We start from the raw sequence: 21285 nt of genomic DNA on the forward strand, positions 1-21285 counted from the left end.
GGCCCGTAATCTGTCATGGGCCCCTGTACCGCCTCCTCATGCTGCTGCCAGGTCCAGAGTGTGTCATGGGTCCCTGTACGGCCTCCCATTGCTGCTGTCTCCATCGCCACACTCTGCCATGTGCCACTTTCAGGTCTCCTCACACTGCTGGTGGGTTCCATTTTGTCATAGGGTGCTGTATGGCCTCCCATTGCTGCTGCCTCCACCGCCACACTGTGGCTCCACACTCTGGTTTTGGCCCCGTGACTGCCCAAATGAGCGAAGTGTGCGGTGATTCTAAGATCGACGGCACTCATCTGCATGTCATACTGACTGACAGTATTATTTCTCTTCCCCAGCAGACTCCAAGGGCATTTAAATTAAAGGTACAGTGTTCTGCACTAATATAAAGGCTCTCTGAAGCCTAGAAACACCCTTTTTATAAGTTAAATTCGCAGCGAATATATTCGGCACGAAGCGAATTTAATCGGCGAATTCGGCGAATCAGCCGAACCGAATTTTTGAATAATTCGCTCATCTCTAGTCATGACATGCATGCTGCTGATTCTGTGTAATTGAATCACTAATTGAAAGGGGCATGTTCAAAATAATAGCAGTGTGGAGTTCTATTAGTGAGGTCATTCATTCTTTGAAAAACAGGTGGCAATTATTGCCCGTAATTAAGGAAGGAAGGCAGCAAATGTTGTACATGCTGGTCACAGTGCATTTCTCTCTGAAATTCTGAGGAAAATGGGTCGTTCCAGACATTGTTCAGAAGAACAGCGTACCTTGATTACAAAGTTGATTGGAGAGGGGAAAACATATAAAGAAGTGCAGAAAATGATAGGCTGCTCAGCTAAAATGATTACAAATGCTTTAAAATGGCAACCAAAACCTGAAAGACGTGGAAGAAAGCAAAAAATTACCATTCGAATGGATAGAAGAATAGCCAAAAGGGCAAGGACTCAGCCAACAATCAGCTCCAGGAAGATCAAAGAAGCTCTAAAGTTACCTGTGAGTACTGTTACAATTAGAAGACGCCTATGTGAAGCCAAGCTATCTGCAAGAAGCCCCCGCAAAGTCCCACTGCTGAAAAAAAGACATGTGCTGAAGAGGTTACAATTTGCCAAAGAGCACACTGACTGGCCTAAAGAGAAATGGTGCAACATTTTGTGGACTGATGAAAGTAAGATTGTTCTTTTTGGGTCTAGTGGCCGGAGACAGTTTGTCAGACGGCCCCCCAAACACTGAATTCAAGCCACAGTACACTGTGAAGACAGTGAAGCATGGTTGCGCAAGCATCATGATATGGAGATGTTTCTCATACTACGGTGTTGGGCCTATTTATCGCATACCAGGGATCATGGATCAGTTTGAATACATCAGAATACTTGAAGAGGTTATGCTGCCTTATGCTGAAGAGGAAATGCCCTTGAAATGGGTGTTCCAACAAGACAACCACCCCAAACACACCAGTAAACGTTCCAGACCAACAAGATTGACGTTACGAAAGTTTCTGCAGTTTCAGAGGCAAAACCAAGAAATAGAGAAGAACTGTGGAATGTAGTCCAATCATCCTGGGCTGGAATACCTGTTCACAGGTGCCAGAAGTTGGTTGACTCCATGCAACACAGATGTACAGCAGTTCTCAGAAACAGTGCTTATACAACTAAATATTAATTAAATGATTCAAAGGAAAGCAAAATCTTCAAACATTATTCAGTTTATATAGTGAATGTTTGAGTTTGGAAAGAAGAATATAAACACTGCTATTTTTTTGAACAGTCTAATACTCACTTTTCTTCAATTTTTTTAGAGGAACAACACAAATTTGATATCTTTTTCTTAAAAAAAAATAAATAAAAGATGTAATTGGCGCAAGAGAGGTAGTGATGGGTATAGAGTTCACACAGAAAGTCTTAGGAGATATATGAATAGTTCAGTTGCTGGGGTTTTTTTTTCAACGAAAACAAAAGAGGAGATGGGGAGTTTATATACTGTATATATACAGTATAGTGGGAGTGACAAAAGTATATGGTTGTACAGGGCGGGTTGTGCAGCTTAAATGGTAAGAAGAGGGGGGAGGAAGGAGTCTTGTAGTACAGGCAGTACTGGGTAGAAGGTAGGTAGGAATAGATGATATATATATATATGTATGTATATATATATAAGCTGCAATATGGACACCGTTGTGAGGCTTGCACTCTCTAGAGTAAACCGGACTCTGTGTAGAGGAATAAAGGAGAGAGAGAGGTGCGCCAGACTGAGTGTAGTAAGTTAGTAACAGTTTATTGCACACAAGATATTAAAAACTCACAAGACGTGGGTATGTATCAGGCATCAGGTATAAGAGGGAAGACGTCATCTAAGCTGCACATCACGGGCGGATGGCTGCAGTGCCAGGGTTCTCACAGTGGTGGGCGCTCTAGGCGGGTCCCAAAAGGAGGAGCGGGGACGGCAGGCGCAGTTACCGGGAGTCGCGGTGCAGGGAAGAACCGTGCTCAGGGCGGGTGCTGCTGGTCTCTCATATCAGCGTGGGTAGTGGGGCCAGCTTGAGGCATCCAAAATCTTAGATGCACCTCAAGCTGGCCCCACTATTTTTTGCGATATAAACAGAAAAAGACAAAAATGTTTGAAAAAAAATATTTTTGACTTTCTGTTATAAAAAAAGATCCAATAAACTCAAATTTAGCTATGAATTTAGGCCAAAATGTATTCTGCTATATGTCTTTGGTAAAATAAAAAATCCCAAAACGTGTATATTAATTGGTTTGTGTGAAAATTATAGTGTCTACAAACTATGGTATAAACACTCACCACCCACTTTATTAGGAACCTGTTCAATTGCTTGGTAACACAAATTGCTAATCAGCCAGTCACCTGGCAGAAACTCAATTAATTTAGGCACCTAGATATGGTGAAGACAACTTGCTGAAGTTCAAATCGAGCATTAGGATGGGGAAGAAAGGGGATCTAAGTGACTTTGAATGTGGCATGGTTGTTGGTGCCAGACAGGCTGGTCTGAGTATTTCGAAAACTGCTGATCTACTGGGATTTTTACACACAACCATCTCTAGGGTATACAGAGAATGGTACAAAAAAAGAAAATATCCAGTGAGCAGCAGTTGTGTGGACGAGAATGTATTGTTGATGTCAGAGGAGAATGAGCGCACTGGTTTAAGAAGATAAAAAGGAAACAGTAACTCATATAACCACTCGTTACAACCAAGGTATGCAAAATACCATCTCTGAACATACAACACATTGAACCTTGAAGTAGATGGGCTACAGCAGCAGAAGACCACACCGTGTAGCAAGGTGTACTTAATAAAGTGGCCTGTGAGTGTATATTGGAATGTACACATCTTTTACTTTCTGACTGCCACATTTCACATTTCTTGAGGTGCTAAAATGCCAGGGAAGTACAACCCCCCCCAAATGACCCCTTTTTGGTAAGTAGACACCCCAAGGAATTTCCTGAGAGGCATGTTAAGTCCATGGAAGGTTCTATTTTTTGCTGCAACTTTTTGGAAAATGACCAAATTTTTTTTTACACAAAGTTGTCACTTATTATTATTATTATACAGTATTTATAAAGCACCAATGGTTCGCTCAGCGCTGTACATACAAATGATATATTGCTCACACATGCCATGGGTATATGTGGAATAACACCCCAAAACACATTCTGCTGCTTCTCCTCTCATATTACTTTCAACACCCGGAGATACCCCAAGACCCCTAACTGGTGAAGACCCTCTGTAGCACATATCCTAATCTGGGTACCCTGGCTGGAAGATCAGACTGAAAGGAAGGAGCGAACAGGGATGGAGTAGCAATGCACTTGCGGCACGAAAGGTGATGGTGGGTTTAAAGAACTGTTGCTTTTAAAGTAAATAATCATTTGCTGGGACTACTGTGTAGAAGGAGAAGAACATTATTGGAGAACCCCAGGGGTTCTTTTGAGTCGGTGGGTCCACTCCTCTCTATAAACAAGATATGAAGGGGTTTTCTGGGACTCTAGCAGAAGAAAAAAGAGGGCTATCCTGGGGTCAGCATTTCTGGAATAGAGGAAAACGAATTGTAATTCTTTAACAAAATGAAGAGTAGATCGACTAAAGGGGGGGATAAAAAACTCCCCAATCAAACACAAACACTAGCGCAATAAGAAAGTACATGCCCCCGCAAGAGAAAAGCCCAGAGACCCAAGCCTGGGAGAACCAGCATGAACAACTTAAAAAGTATGATGGAGATCAATCCAGACTTTCACTCGGGACACTGAAAGAGAACCAGATTAAATAATCTGTAAATGAGGAAAGAGTAAGAGAACAAGGAAACATGGAACAGCGAGGACCCATGTCACAATCATTTACAGAATTTGAATAGGTGGAAATGTTCGGGAAACTACAGATGTCCGTGAAAAATGAGATTGGGACATTACGCAATGACCTGGAGCTGATATTAACTCGAATTGAAGAACTAGAGGGGAGAAAGGAGGGATACACACAATTAATTAATAAACTAGAAATGCGGGTGGAGGTGATGCGTAGAGAACAGAGAAAGCTTTCATTTATAGTAGAAGATCAGTAGAATCGCAATAGAAGAAACCATTTAAGGGTTAGGGGTTTACCAGAAGAAACAGGACAGGAAGAGGATCTACAGGAGAAAATAAAGAGAGTCTGTAATCCATTTATGAGAAGAGCAGTGATAGAGAAATTGAAAATTGAGAGTACGTAGGATCAGACGGCCAAAAAGAGTACCGCAGGAAAACCCCAGAGATGTGATAGTCCAATTCCACCACTTCGGAGATAGAGAAAAATCTGAGGAAAAAAACCTGCATATTTTTGTGGACATTTCTCCAGAGGCATTGGCTAGAAGAAGATCTTTGAAACCATTGCTGGACCATATGAGAGAGAAAAAAGTTTGAAATAATTGGGTCTTTCCAGCAGGTTTAATCTGATGGACAGATAAAAAATCGGCAAGGCTGAGGTTCCCAGAAAATCTAAATGACTTTTGTGAGAAATTAGACTTACAGAAAATGGACCTTGAAGGGTGGTCAGAGGGGCCTAGAGAGAGCGAAGGGCAGTGGGCAGGAAAGTGGCAGCGGATATCTAGGAAGAAGTAGGGAGGCGTGGTGAGTCGGGGGGGGGGGGTTTGGAGGGAGAGTTTTCTTGCTTATTTTTTTTCTTCTCTCTTTTTTCCCTCTTTCCCCCGTCTCTCCCCGGCCACGGCACGGTTCCCTTGCCCCCAGTCTCTTCTCCCTGGGTTAAGTAAATGGGTGGTGTATTGAAGAACGTGGATCTAGCGGGTGGTACAGAGACCAAGCATGCTGTCAACTCCAACCTGAGGGATGACATCAGTCAAGGATTGGGGTTGGCGTGCGTGTTTTGAGTTTCACCCCAAACTAGGAATCGCTAGTGGGAAATTTCCGCTACAGATTCCAGGGCAATATGTAGGCAGGAGGGTTTTAGGGGTGAGAGAAGAGGGGGGAAAGGAGTTGGGGATGTGGGGAGGTGTGTGGGTAAACAGCGGGGAGGAGGGAAGAAAATGGGGAATTGTTGCAGGGGGAGAAGGGATAAAGTCCATATCTTAAATTGTCTATATCTGCTTTTTTTTTAAAGGAACTCTGGTAGGGTAGGGAAATAATAACTGAAATGAGTGTCATGAAGTATATGACTTATAATGTAAAAGGGTTAAACTCCCTTATAAAAAGACATAAGATACTTAGGGAAATTCACCAACACTCCATAGATGTAGTGTTTCTCCAAGAGACACATATAACTCATAACTATGATACAAATGTGAAGTTATACATGAAGCACTACATAACGTGGTATTACGCAGACTATCCAGTTAAAAGGTTTATAGGGGTTGCGAATGGGTTGGCAAAAAATGTGAGTTTTATATTGGAGGGAAAAATGGAGGACCCAGAGGGCCAATTTTTATTATTGTTTATTAATATCTATTGTCCAAATAAAAATCCAGTAACTTTCTTGGAGGGTGTGGTAAGAAAACTTTCCAAATTTAGAAAGGGTAGCCTGGTTGTGGCTGGAGATTTAAACTTGTATATGGATCCCCAGATGGATGCGTCATCCTATACGAGGAGTGAGGGGGAAGAAAATCAAAATTATTGAAGAGATTACTATATCAATGTCAATTGCCTGATATTTGGAGAGTTAAACATCCAAGAGAAAAAGATTACACCTTCTCTCCGGTGCATGGATCGTATTCAAGACTGGACTATATAATGATCAAAACATAGACAATTGGAGACGTTGGTTAGCGCCAACATAAAGGTTATGTCTATTTCTGATCATGCTCCTGTCACAATGAGACTACAGGTAGGCGGGGAACAGGATAAAATAACTATGTGGAGATTAAATGAGATGCTTATACAGGACCCTGAATTAGGTTAAGGTGGGTAATCGAGCACTTATTTGAGTTCAACGAGACTGAGGAGGTGCCTGTAGCCACAATCTGGGAGGCACATAAAGAATATATTAGAGAAATATTGATTTTGATGGGAGCAGAAGACAAAGAAAGAACGAAGGAAAAAAATAAAGACGGTAATGGAGGAGCTCTACAAGTTAGAATAGTCACATAAAAAGAAGTTAGGTACAGATGTATACCTGAAGATAATTATTAAAAATGAAGAATTAAAAGATCTTATGGAACAGGATTCGAGAAGGATATTTAATAGGGTTTCAAAAGAAGGATATTGGTGGGGGAATAGACCTGGAAAATATTTGATGAGGAAACTAAAGGAAAAGAAATCTAAAAACTTTATAGAAAAATGGAGGAGGAAAAGAGGAAAATAGACAGAAATATTTAAATGAAGTGGAGTTGCCAAGAATAGCAGGAGAAAAATTAGAGGTCCTAGAGAGACCTATTACCCTGGAGGAAATCACCTTGGCCCTAAAAAATACAGCTAAAGGAAAGAGCCCTGGATGGATATACTGTGGGCTATTACAAAAAATTTTGAGATCTCCTAGTCCCTAAAATGTGTGTTTATATGAATGCAATGGGGGAGGGGCTGGAAATGAGAGAGGAGTCATTGCAGGCACATATAAGGATTATACTTAAAGAAGGGAAAGATAGATCACAGTGTGCCAGTTACAGGCCTTACTAAAGCCTGACACTAAATTGTAAGCTAAGGTATTGGCAACCAGACTGAAGGAGTTGATGCCAGAGTGGATACACCTGGATCAGGTAGGATTCATTCATGGAAGAGAAGGTAGGGACAATGGTCTGAGATCGTTGCTCCTCCTACAAAGGGTAAAAAGAGAGAAACTATCAACACTATTCCTGTCAATTGGCCCGAAAAGGCTTTTGACAGGGTTAATTGGAGTTTCATGTAAGATACGCTAAAGATCTTAGGATTAGGATAAAAGGGCTTTATAGCGCTCCGTCAGTGGCGGTTAAGGTCAACGGGTTCCTCTCTCAGTTTTTTAAAATGTGTAACGGAACCAGACAGGGTTGTCCACTTTCTCCTTTATTATTTGTTTTATCTCTGGAACCTCTCCTGGCAGGGGTAAGAAAGTGCGTTGACATAGCAGGAATAAAGATAGGGGGAGTGGAGTGTAAAGTGGCAGCATATGCAGATGCCATGTTGTTCTATATTGTAAATCCTAGAATAACGTTGCCTAACTTAATGAGTTTGTTAAAACAGTACGGTGAGCTATTATGTTTGATAATAAATCCTGCAAAATCCGAGATCTTAAATATTAATAAAATAAAAGTTGAGAGGCTGAGCCTACAAAAAGACTTCCATTTACATGGAGGGAAAAGGAAATAGGCTACTTGGGAATAAAACTAACTTCTTCAACAAAAGCCCTGTATCAGGCAAATTACATTCCATTAGTAAACGAAATAAAAAAGGAACTGGGGAAATTGTCAATAGGTGGCGCTTCCTGGATAGGTCGTATAAACCTGGTAAAGATAGTGATAGTTTCAAAAATCCTGTATAAGTTTCACATGCTCCCAGTACACCTACCATGATCTTTTTTTCCGGATAATAAAGAAGATAATACTTAAGTTTATTTGGGCAAATAAGAAATCGAGAATTAGGTACGAAGTATTGTGTAAGGCAAAAGGGAACGGGGGTTTGGGCATGCCAGATGTTAAGAAATATTATCAAGCAGTGATATTATCACGAATAATAGATTGGATATTCAATTCACTGGGTAAAGGTTGAGTGAATATGAAAGAGATCCTGAACAAGGCACAATTAGGGAAAATGGTTTGGGTACCACATAAATTCCACACATTAGACGTGAATATTAGTCCACTGACAAAGAAAGTTTAAAGTGTTTGTGATAGAATGTATAAGCAAAAGGGATGGAAATATAATTCAGTTATGATTCCCTTGGTGGGAATGGAGTATTTTACCCCGCGGAATGATAATATCTCTGGGAAATGAATCAAAGATCAGAATGCATGTTTGAAAGATATATTGAATAAAGGTAAATTGCACACTTTTTTTGTTTTAAAGAAAAGAAAAGATATATTTTTCACATTAGACGAGTTGCAGTACGGCAAGTAATTTTGTTTTAACGCTCCCACAACCACTGAGGACGTCGGAGGATCAGTATCCATTTGAGAAACTATTAAACTTAACTACAGTCCCCAAATGGGGTACTTCTAGGATTTATAAGATTCTTATGAATATGGAGGGTACTGATCCTCCCCAGTTCTTGAAAAATGGAAACAGGAGCTTGGATCAAAATTGAATGAGCAGCAAAAGAATAATATATTTAAATTAACACATGAGGTGACGAATATGAGCACAGTTGAAATGAATTACAAATGTATGGGCTAGATGGTATATTACACAGAGTAAGGCAGATAAGCAACAAGTAGACGTTTCACCTTTATGTTGAGAGGATGTGGGGAAAAGGTTACAATGGTTCACATATGGTGGGATTGCCCAAAAATACAGAATTACTGGAAGGGAATATTACAATATATTCAGGAAATATGTGGGAGTACTGTACAGAGAAACCCATGGATGTGTTTATTTTATAAATTTCAACCTTTAGTAAAACTACACAGGAATAAGGTATTATATCATCTAGTCAGTGCGGCTAAGGGCTTGATTCCCAAATTTTGGCTTGCCCCAGACCCACCAAGCATAAATGACTGGGTTAACAGAGTGGAAAATATCTACAGGATGGAGGAGTTGTGTCATATCAAGGAGGATAGAATAGAAAATGTTTTGAAAATGTGGAGTAGCTGGTTGGTTTTCAAAACATCTAAAAGATATCTGGAACTGGTTGGAATATAGGTGGAAGAGTAATAGAGGGAGTTCTAATGGAGTACCCGACAGAGAGAAGGAGATAGGAGGGAAGGAATACAGATATAGATAGACAATCACGAGAAACAATAGAAACTGGGATTGTGGTATGGACTAGGGAAAATGGAACGGGAGTGGGTGGGATAGGGGAAAAGAAATTGCAAATGGAATTTATGTACTGGTGAAGTTTTCTCTTTGTTGAAAGAAAGAAAGAAAGAAAGAAAGAAAGAAAGAAGACAAAGAGAGAGGAAGAAAGAAAGAGAAAAAGAAAGAGAGAAAGAAAGGAGAGAGAAAGAAAGGAGAGAAACAGGAGATAGTGAGAGAGAGAAAGAAAGAGAGAGAGAGGGGGCCGCTGGAACACCAGGGCCTGGTAGCAAGAGCAACCTTTGTGACCTTAGTAATTCTGCCACTAGTGTCAGTAGGTTTTTATTTTTATTTAATTTTTTACAATTTCATATTTAATTATTTTTAACTTTTTTTTGTAAGAAAGAAAGAAAAAAAGAAAGTAGGAGAGATAAAGAAATGAGAGGAGCAGGAGACAGAGATAGAGAAAGAAAGAAAGAAAGAAAGAAAGAAAGAAAGAAAGAAAGAAAGAAAGAAAGAAAGAAAGAAAGAGAGAGAGAGAAAAAGAAAGAGAGAGAGAAAGCAAGAAAGGAAGAAAGAAAGAAAGAAAGAAAGAAAGAAAGAAAGAAAGAAGACAAAGAGAGAGGAAGAAAGAAAGAGAAAAAGAGAGAAAAAAAGGAGAGAGAAAGAAAGGAGAGAAACAGGAGATAGTGAGAGAGAGAAAGAAAGAGAGAGAGGGGGCCGCTGGAGGAGATGAGGGGGGCCACTGGAGGAGATGAAGGAGGGGGCTGCTGGAGATGAGGGAGGGGGCTGCTGGAGGAGATGAGGGAGGAGAGGAGGCCGCAGGGGGGAGCATACAGGAGCTGACCCCATTCAGGAGATTGATAGGAGAGGCGGATGGGCGGCACAGAGGAACGAAGCAATGCACAGTTCTCTATGTGCTGTCATGCCGCCTACCCTATCCAGGTGGCCCTGGCCCACCGGGCAAATGTTTGGTGTGCCCTATGGCCAGTCCGGACCTGTACACAAGCCATTAAAAAAATAAATAAATGCGATATGTCAACCCATTTGTGTATAGAACACTCCCAGAAATGTCACTTCTGATTGTTTGATTGGCTCATTTGTTTTCTCAGGCAACTGCACCACGTTAAATTTTTGTACCCAGGAAATAGGAATTTCATTTTTGGTGAGATTCTCCCTAAAGGGCTAAATACATCTAAATGGATGCAGACACATCAGTCTTCCTCATTAGAACACTGAAAGAGCACCTGGTGCTTACAGTGAACCAGACCCTTCCATTCAGGAATTAGCTATGAAAGCACATATGGTAGTGGAACAAACAGCTTATTCTTCAGGTAGACATTGGCAATAAAGTTTATTAAAATCCCTGCATTGTATACAGGTCACCCAGAAGAGACTGGTTTTTTTCAACAAAAGTGGTGTTAAACTTCAACTGAACTGGTGACCAGGCATAGTCACCAGTTCTCTGCTCACTGAAGATCAAGAATTGAGTGATCAGCGGTCTTCAATCAGTCAGTTTTCCGTCTTAGAGTTGGCAGGGGGACAGTTGCAGCATCGGATCGATGCTGCATCCACCTAGGTGAGTATGAATCTTTTTTTTTTTTTTTTAAAGCCATACTTCTCTTTTAAGAAATTTAGACAATTTCCACCAGAGACAGTCTTTCAGTCTTTGTAGTACCTCATTTCAGGACGTTCAGGATCTCTGGAGGGGTGAATATTGCTAGGCTGGGGTAAGAAGTAACTCTGAAACTGTGGAACTTCCTTAGCGTGGACATAAACTACAAGGACACAAGATGGACAACAATCTCTAGCAACAGACCTGTTAAGCTGTAATCTAAAACTGACAGTGCAGTTTAGCACACCATTATCAGCAATGATAGATCATGTTCAAAATGACAGTACAAAGAGCAACATGGTTGTGCAAAGAACAGTAGCCAGTCAGCTTCATGTTTGCTGAAGTTATATTAATGAAACATAAATTCTGATCACAACAAATTACTGTACTTTGTACTTGAATAACTCTGCATGTGTCTGTGCCCACTCTTTCACACTGTATTGAATAGCTGCATACATCATTCAAGAATAGAGCATCATAGCAAATGCACTTATTTGTTGTTATATACACTATATTGCCAAAAGTATTGGGATGCCTGCCTTTACACGCACATGAACTTTAATGGCACCCCAGTCTCAGTCCATAGGGTTCAATATTGAGTTGGCTCACCATTTGCAGCTATAGCAGCTTCAACTCTTCTAGGAAGGCTGTCCACAAGGCTGACCAACAACAGTCCATGGTCTGAAGAGGTGCATGAGCCCCACATGTGAAAAGGACACTTGGAAATGGCTTACGCATTTCAAAGAGCGATCTCCTCTTCATCAGAGCCTACCAAGAGAAGATCTCTCCTCAAAATGCTTCAGCCATTTCCAAGTGTCCTTTTCACATGTGGGACTCGTGCACCTTTTCAGACCATAGACCATTGTTGGTCACGATATGCCTGTTTACATTTGTCGTTTGTGAGTATACATTTACTATTTTTTACAATTAAAGTTTTTATTGAAGTAATGCGCAAGGCTTGTGCGCCCCTTTTCTTTTCTTATTTTCTAGTCATATTGGGCTACCCCAGCCCTTAGAGGGCTTCACAGTATTGCTGTATTGGTTTGAATGCTAAGGTATATGAAGATTTTTCCACATATGCCATATCCGGTCCTTTGAGCACAGGAGATTTTTCATTCTTTTCTACCACAGTGCCTCCCAGCTCCCATAGGGACTCTAAACCTTTTGTAGTGAACCATAGTGCCCCTCAGCCCCCACAATGCCTTCATCCTCCCACAGTGCCACCCAGCCACCTGCAGTGCCCCCAGCCTCTTACAGAGCCTCCAGTCCCATTATAGTGCCCCCAATTTCCAACACTAATCTACACTGCCCCCAACCTCGCACAGTACCCACCAGCTCCTGCAGCACCCTCTAACCTTCTACAGTGCCCCTAAAAAGTCCCTAGTCTCCTGGAGATAACCCCAGCCCATCCAAAGACAGCACCCCCCAAAATTGACTCCAGCCCCATCCAGAAACCTCATCCCCTTCTGGCCTGCTATAGAATACCTTAACCCCCTCTTAAACCCCCAGCTAGAAAACCCCCCCTCTAGAAACCCCGGTGGCACCCAGCCCCATCCCAAACTTTTCAGCATTTTTGGACATATTTTGCCCATACTTTTATTGTGTGAGAATACATTTTTTTATTACTGTTGCTGCATGGAAGGTTTTGGAAGAATTTGCCAGGCCTAGGCCTCAGTAAGGTTGAGAACCTCTGCTCTAGAAGAATAAGTCAGTAATTTTGTATAGCAGAAAGGCAGAGCTTTGGTGGCATTAATCTTGTTTCTACCATAACTTAGTTGCCCAGACATCTGAAATTTATGGATACATATTTTAAGCAATACACCATTGTACAAGAAAAAATATCTGATTCACGTGATGTGCTATGAATGTGCTCTGAAGCTGTGTACAAGTAATCATTGCCAGATCATAGCCCTAACCATGCAAAATCTGCAGGCGTTTAACAACTGCTACAAATGTCGAGCTTTTTTCTTAGTATTCCCCATTTTTTTGGATTAGAAGCAAATAACGTGACTGAATTTACTATGTGTTCCAACTGGCTGGATTTCTTGATGTGTCTCAAGGAGTAAGTAAATCTAGATTTAGCCTCAGAATGAGGTGGGCTTTCTGCAACTGTGTATGAATTATGGGCAATCGGCAGCTGTTTTTTGGCAAATGACTTATTATATATAAAGTGAACTAATGCTTCAAGAATTAAGTAAAGCTGATTAAACATTTATGGACATATTTTAGGATTTGTCACTTTAATCATGTTTTTCTTGTTTCTTTTCGTGTTATTCAGATTACTTGCCAACCAACAATTGTACATCATTTTTAATTAGAAATGAAGAAACCAAAACTGTTCTGATTGTGATCAAGTATTGCATTCTTGTATATGCTATAATGAAGCAAATCATTATTATTTGTAAGGTGGCAGTCATCTTCTGTAGCTATAAGAAAATCAAGATGTTGCAGATATAGCCACTAGTTGGTAATTCTCAGCTGGGGCTCGAATTCAATAAGTAATATGAGGAGGCTGTAGAGAACTTAGAAAATGCAAAGCATAAAGTGCATTTAAACCAGAGAAAAAAAATGTAAAATAATGCAGCTTTTTCAGATTTGTTTTTCATTTATGTTTGCCTGGTGATCCTGCCAGTAAGACACTTCCTGTATAGAGTGACAATGCTCACTCACTGTACTGTGTCTATGAGAGAGCAGCATTGTCATCCTATAGGCGGGACTGGAGCTGGGTGGTGGGCTGCCAAAGGGGATGGAAAGACACAAAAACGTCAGAGAGTGAAAAGAAGTATATTGTTGAAAATGATCCAACACACTGCCACAGAGTCTATGCAGCAGTATAGAACTGGCAGAAACACTCACTGTAACTATGCAGCACTTGCGGAGAGAGATGCTTGGATGCATCTGGCAGAGGAGGTGGCTGGCAGGCGTGGTGCAACAAGGCACTATTAGCGGAAAGGCTACACACAAGAGAACTGAAAAGCAGTCCCTAATCTTTCCCTCGTCCTCTGGAATCTCTCCCTATGCTAGGCTCACTCTGCCTGTCCGGTGGGTCCCTGTGCCCGACCTAACCATATGCAAAATTAATGTCAACTGCAGTGAGACAGTGCTTTTTATAAGCATTGCCCTTACTAAAGATGTCTGCAGAGGTCATCCAGGGCATCACTGTCCAACCTAATGACATGTACAGAGGCCTATGAGAAACATGAGTTCCCCGTCTTCCATTCTTCCTGCATGGTGCTTGCTGACAGAGCCACCTGTGTAGGGAGGTCAATCTAGGACAGAAAGTGTGTTGGGACTGCAAAACACCTTCCCCTTATGTCCATAACATAGGATGAGGAGTTCTTCTGTAGTTCACAAAGGTGACCTGACAAGATGATTTAAAGTATAACAAAGCATTTTTTTAGTTTTGGATAGAGTGGAGGGGGATTAGAACACCTGCCAGATTTTTACTGCTCTCTGTGTCCCTGGTAGGAAGATTCACTTTCTCTGTTCGGCATGTTTACTGTTATTGCTGTAATTTAAGAAAATGCCACATTTTGGGTTTTCCCCAGAAATAGAGGATATATCTTGTAATGAGGACACAAGCTCTTGTGACCCTGGGGACAACTAGGGATTCCCTCACTTGGGGGGGGTTTTCATCTCATTTTCTATTTTGGCTATGGGACAGGAAGTGAAGGTAATTCTCCCCCATGGGACACAGATCACAAAAAAACCCCAAAAAAACAACAAGGGTTATAAGCATTCTATCAAAAAAAAAAAAGATTTGCCTTTTGTTCTATTTTAACTGCTTGAAATAACATTGCAGAGTGCACAGGACAGCTCTGGATTTCTATTAGGATTAACTGGTATTTTTTTCACTTATTGAACAGATAAAGCAAAACATATGTTGGCAGGTGTAGGTATCCTTTATTTGTGGACGTATATATATATTTATATGACAGTTGTGGATGGGACCTAGTGTATTTGGGGTAGGACACCCCTGATCAGCAAGATGTAGTGCTGTGAGGAGAGAGAGCCCTCCTCTAGGCTGGACTGCCAGGATGATCAATAGAGGGCACATAGGGGAAAGAAGGAGAAACCTTGCCACCATGACCTTTATCTAGCAGGTCCTGTAGCTTGCATTAGGATGTCTTCAGGGCCTAATTGAGGAGCATTCTATGTGTGAGGAAGGAACATTCTAAGTGTGAACAACTTGTGGGAAGAGTCTGATATCTGGGGAGGTGGCTGCAATGGTACTGTGCCTATACCAAGTTTTCTGTGCTAATGGGACTACTGTCAGGGCAAGTCATGTAATGAAGCTATAGTGTTCTGCATTAAAGACTACTATTAGGAAGTTGTGATAATGACTGTTGTATTGTGAAGAAGAAATGTCATTGTTCCAATGTGATCAACTGATTGGTGTTGAAAATGCTTTTGAACTGAACATTCTTTATATGAGTAGGCCTGGCTTCAGGCCAGGACATTAGGATGCCTGGCAAACATTGTGGAGTAACTCCAAAATGACAGGTAGGTTACTATCCCATCCAAGAAAGAGCAGGGCGGGTCCAGAGTCAGCAATTGCCACACAATAATGACCCTTACATGCGTTCAATTTTATACTTACCAGATCAAAAGGGAGCAAATTACAGTTTATTTTTAGGGTTTACATACACTTTAAACAGCAACATTCTGAGAGAGTATATAACCCTACAGTTTTAGATTCAGTTTCCCAGCTACCACAAAGTATAAAACCTTGGTGGCTTTAAAACAGTACCAAACATTGTAATAACAAAATTGCACCTTAACCCATTTTTGTAATTGTATTATTTTATACCTTCCCCTCATGCCAGGGTACTAGGCGTATTCCTAGACTCTGACCTCTCCTTTGGGCCCCACATCCACGCACTGGCTAAATCCTGCCGCCTCAACCTCCGGAACATTTCCAAAATCCGCCCCTTCCTGACCAATGACACTACAAAACAACTTATCCACGCCTTGGTTAAATCCCGCCTTGATTACTGCAAGTCCCTCCTCACTGGTCTACCGTTACACAGGCTATCCCCTCTTCAGTCTATTATGAATGCTGCTGCTAGACTCATACACCTTACCAACCGATCAGCGACTGCTGCCCCTCTCTGCCAATCCCTCCACTGGCTTCCACTAACCAAACGTATAAAATTCAAAATACTAACCACAGCTTACAAAGCCATCCACAACACTGCCCCTAGCTACCTCATCCACAGATACCGCCCAAATCGCGCACTCTGCTCCTCCCATGATATCCTCCTCTCTAGCTCCCTCATCACCTCCTCCCACGCTCGCCTCCAGTACTTCTCCAGAGCCTCTCCCATCCTCTGGAACTCCCTACCACAGCATGTCCGGTCAGCCCCCACCCTGTCTGCCTTTAGGCGATCTTTGAAAACTCACTTCTTCAGGGAAGCCTTCCCCACCTCCACCTAAGAACTGTACTTGAATCACCTTCGCCAGATTATCCCCCGCAGCTCTCACCTTTTGTATCACCTCCCCCTTCCTTTAGATTGTAAGCTCCATGAGCAGGGCCCTCCTATTCCTTCTGTACTGAAAGTATTGTAATTGTACTGTCTCCCTTATATTGTAAAGCGCTGTGCAAACTGTTGGCGCTGTATAAATCCTGTATTATAATAATAATAATAATAAATACCCATTTATTATAGCAATCCCTTTTCAAGTATCCCCTGGCGTGTGTCTTTTTATCTCAAGCAGACTCTTACAGAGCTGCACATAATCAATGCTGTTTGGAGCAGTTAACATGGTTTCTCATTTTACTCTAATCTCAGAATCTACTGATTCTATGGTATTATGATGCATGGTTGTCTCTAGGAAGACTCCAGTCACAGCGAAATTCCCCATTGTGCTGCACTGTAATTTGTTCAGGAGCAACATGAGCTTAAGAGGGCCTAATTTGAAGCAATTCATTCAAAAACCAGATTCAGCTGAACAAATGAGTCCAAAGAACAGACTGATAGAAGAGATGTCCAGGTTCTGAGGAGAAACCGCCAACTCTTTGTGGATGCCACTGTGGAAGAAGTGAGAAGAGCTATGTAGCAATGCTTCAGATGGGTATTTGATGGTTTCTGCTGTGCGGGGTTAGCCCACATGGTGATCCATCAGTATAAAGGCAGGTGACACTGGTACTCTGTCATATGTGTTACAAGGAAACATAAGTAAAAGCTAAGATTTGGAAAAAAAAGATGCCTTGTGAAGTTCTCTCTGGAGCCTATCTGTATTGGACTACTCTAAACTCAGATTAAGAAAAATAAAATATTTTTTTTTAGCACAGGTGTAATGTGTGCTGGAAAGCTTTGGTAGCTCACTGATCTTTCATTTGTTATCTGGAATTGTAAGTTTAAAGGTGAATTCCAGGTATGGCAATTTTTAGAAGAACAGCTGCTCAGCCAGTGGCGATCATATACACCAGGGGTGTCAAACTGGTGGCCCTCCAGCTGTTGCAAAACTACAACTCCCATCATGCCTCTGCCTTTGAGAGTCATGCTTGTAACTGTCAATATTGCAATGCCTCATGGGACTTGTAGTTTGGCAACAGCTGGAGGGCCACCAGATTGACACCTGTGATATGCACTACTAGGCGCTCAAAAAAATGCTGGAAAAACACTGTATAAAAAAACAATCAATATGAGCGTTGTTTCCAGCATTTTTCCCTTTTGTGTGCCGGTGTTTTCCCAGCATTTAGCAGTTTAGCTGGTTGTTAAAGAACAGGCTGACACACTTGCTGCTGAGTCCTTAACAATCGATGACTTGTCAGCTGTCAAGGGTTTCACCGCTGACCGCTAAATGTAAACAAAAGGGAAGGGAGGGGGAACAAACCATACCAGACCACATGCCCTCAACATGGGGGTGTGCTTTGGAGTAGGGAGGTTCCTCTCCAAAGCACCTTGTCCCCATGTTGATGGGGACAAGGACTTCTTCTTCACAACCCTGGGCAGTGGTTGTGGGTGTATTATGAGAATCTGGAAGCCCCCTTTAAGAAGAAGGCCCCAGATCCTATCCCCCCATGTGAATGGGTATATGAATCAGCATGCCCTGATCGATGGTTTGACTGGGTGGCCCTGCCCCTTAGTTTATTTAGTGGTGGGAGGCAGTGGATCTCTCAGATGGCGAGAGCCAGCATCACCTTTTTCCTGTTGTTGTTCGGGTAGGTGGCTGGCGTTGATTGACGCTGGATTTACTTCGGGGAACAGTTTTTTGGGGGTTTTTTTAATAAAAGACTTGTCAAAAACTATCTCTGTGTTTTTATTTATTTTTTACCCTTTTTTTTGGTGATTGAGTAGGGGTACACTGTACCCCATACTCATTTACATGGGGGAGGGCATGATCTGGGGGCCCCCTTGTTAAAGAGGGCTTCCAGACTCCGATAAACCCTCTGCCTGCATCCCCCCACAAACACTACCCAAGGTTGTGAGGAAGAGACCCTTGTTCCCTTTAACATGGGGACAAGGTGCTTTGGGGGGGGAGTCCCCCTACCGAAAAGTAGATCCCAATGTTGAGGGCATGTGGCCTGGTATGGTTCAGGAGGGGGAGGGTGTTCACTTGTCCCCCTCCTTTCCTGACCTGCCAGGCTGCATGCTCAGATAAGGGTCTGGTATGGGTTTTGGGAGGACCCCTATGCCATTTTTTATTTTATTTTGCCATGGGGTTCCCCTACAAATCCATACCAGACCTAAGGGTCTAATATGGACATGGGGGGAACCCTGCACTTTTTTTTTTAAACATTTTTCTGTCATTTTATTGCTGCCAATTCTTTTGTTTACATTCAGCTGTCTGTGGGGAACCTCACTGACAGCTGATGAGCTTGCAGGCCCGCTGCTTGACAACCAGATATTCACTGCTTGTTAAGGACACTGGCAGCCGCTGCTAAGAAAACTGGCAACCGGCTCTTAACAGCATTTATGAGCGTTCAGCACTTTTTTCTGCTAGCAAATTGCTTCCAAAAATGCAAAAAAAGCCTTTTAACTTCTGCTACTAGAAGTCGAAGCTTCAAACACGCTTCTAAACTACAATAGTGTGCATGGACACATAGGAAAACACTATTTGCTTCTAGGGGCAGAAAAATGGTCATAAGTAGCTGCTAGGAGCTTATATTCAAGCTAGTGTGCATGGATCCTTAAGGGACACTGTCATGAGAGATAACTGGAGCCTGCCATTACTGAACTCACCTTTGGGAATGCTAGTTCCATGGCTCATTCTAATACTTTGACTTCAATGTTGTCTGAGGAACAAGTTTAGAGATATGTAGTTCTGACATTTGCTTACAGAATGACTGACTGGGACTGGGATCAAGACTGATTGAAACATATTGAAGACACTTTAAGTAATGAAACACAATTTAAAATGATATTAAACTCTGATTTAAAAAAATCTATTTAAGTATGTATTCTCAGCTCAGAAGAGTACCCTCTTTTGCTCCCAGCCTCCAATAAATCTCCAAATTCCTCTTTTTGTTGCTCTGATCTGACTTCCTGTTAGAGGGTGACTACAATTGTTCTCCATGCAGGAATATAGACACTCTCTCTTGCTTGCTCCTGAGATGGATTATGGACTAAGGGATTTGTAGTGTGCATAGAGCAGTGGACATAACTAACACACAATGCTCATTCCAAGAAAACAGAAGTGAGAGGGAATAGGAGAGGTTCAGAAGCTCACAGAGATTGCCATGAAGCGGGTGTCATGATGCAGAAAAACACAGTATATAACAGTTTGATGAACAATAGATTACAAGCCCACTAAGTAGTTGTTGTGTATTGATTATTTTTGAAGAATAAGGATATTGTTTAGTGTCACTTTAATGCAGCTCTGCATTTATGAATACATCATTATTGTTATTATTTTTTTTTAATGTTTTAATTAAAGCAGTGTAAGTTCCTAAATCTGACATGGTATCAGCCTCTTGTAATCCCCTATACAGCAGTACATGAACTGAACGAAAGAAGGTCATGATGTCAAGTAGGCCTAATGTTGAAAAAATTCTTTAAAGCAATTATTTATGTTATATGATGATTTTAAGAAGAAATGTTTTTGCTTTGAAACACAGCTCCAAACATGATACGGAACATATAATTGCTATGCAAGTCAATTTGTAATTTTTTTACAAATAAAAACACTTTTTATGTTTCAGTCTGCTGTCATTTTCAAAGATGATTGGCTCACTGTTTGAATAAGCTTGATGCCAAATTCACGGTGTTCCCTGCAAAAGGATTTTTATATTCAATGGGATCAGGGGTGAACTGACCATTTGAAAACTCGGGCACTGCCCGAGGACCCGGGGTCAGCAGGGGGCCCCATGAGATGCCCCTGGTACCTTTTTCATAGGCTTTTTTGAGTTTTGAGGGGCCCCATGATCCCCTATTGCCCAGGGGCCCCATGAGTTGTCAGTCCGCTGGGATACTTTCAGTCTATGCATGCACAAAAGGAAAGCTAGGCCGATGCAAAGCGGACAACCACTAAACTGAGCTTGAAGCATCTCTAAAGACAAAACTTTATTTTTTTTTTACTTTCTTTTATAGATTATGAAATGAATAAGGGTTTTTTTTTGTTTGTTTTGCTGTTTGTGGTCTTTTGGGGAGATTCTCCTTGGTCCTCATGCACACTGGGCGTTTCAAAAAACTCCAGCAGCGTTAGCTGTATAAATTCATACATAAAGTTTTTCCACATTTGTTAGCTTTATTGAATTAGCGTTTAGCAGCATTTTTCTGCGTTTTCCTGCGTTTATGTTTTTAACCATATTTTAAGCATTTTTACAAAAAAATAAATAAATATAATTTTGGCTCAAAAAACACCCAAAAACGCTAGTTTGCAGTGTTTTATCACGTTTTGCCACGTTTACCAGCATTAGAGCATTTTAACAGCTAAAAAACTCCTCTAGACACCCACTAGTTCTGAGTTTTTTTTCCAGCCCAAAAGCACTGATAAAAGGACATGTGTGCATGGACACATAGGATAACATGCTAGGGAGCTTACTGGCTGTAGAAAAAAAACACCAAAAGCCAAAAACAGCCGCTGTAAAAACGTGCAGTGTACATAAGGACTTAAAGTAGAACTTAACTCATAGAAATTCTCACATCCTGATTGGCCAGTCGGGGAATGACATCATCTCTCGTATTCACACAGGAGTCATAGTATGCCGGGAATGCATGCGCACCTCAGTGAGCATTCAATAGAAGACTCTGAGCAAGCAGGTAAGTGTTACTGTAGAAGAGACATAGCATGGCCCTTTTGTCATAAAGTTTTTTATTAGTCAAGTTTAGTTCCACTTTAGCCTCATAACTTCTTGCCCCAGCGACAC

Source organism: Staurois parvus, unplaced genomic scaffold (assembly GCF_062004578.1).
Source record: "Staurois parvus isolate SC_StPar_1 unplaced genomic scaffold, SC_StPar_1.0 ptg000054l, whole genome shotgun sequence".
Taxonomy (NCBI): Eukaryota; Metazoa; Chordata; class Amphibia; order Anura; family Ranidae; genus Staurois; species Staurois parvus.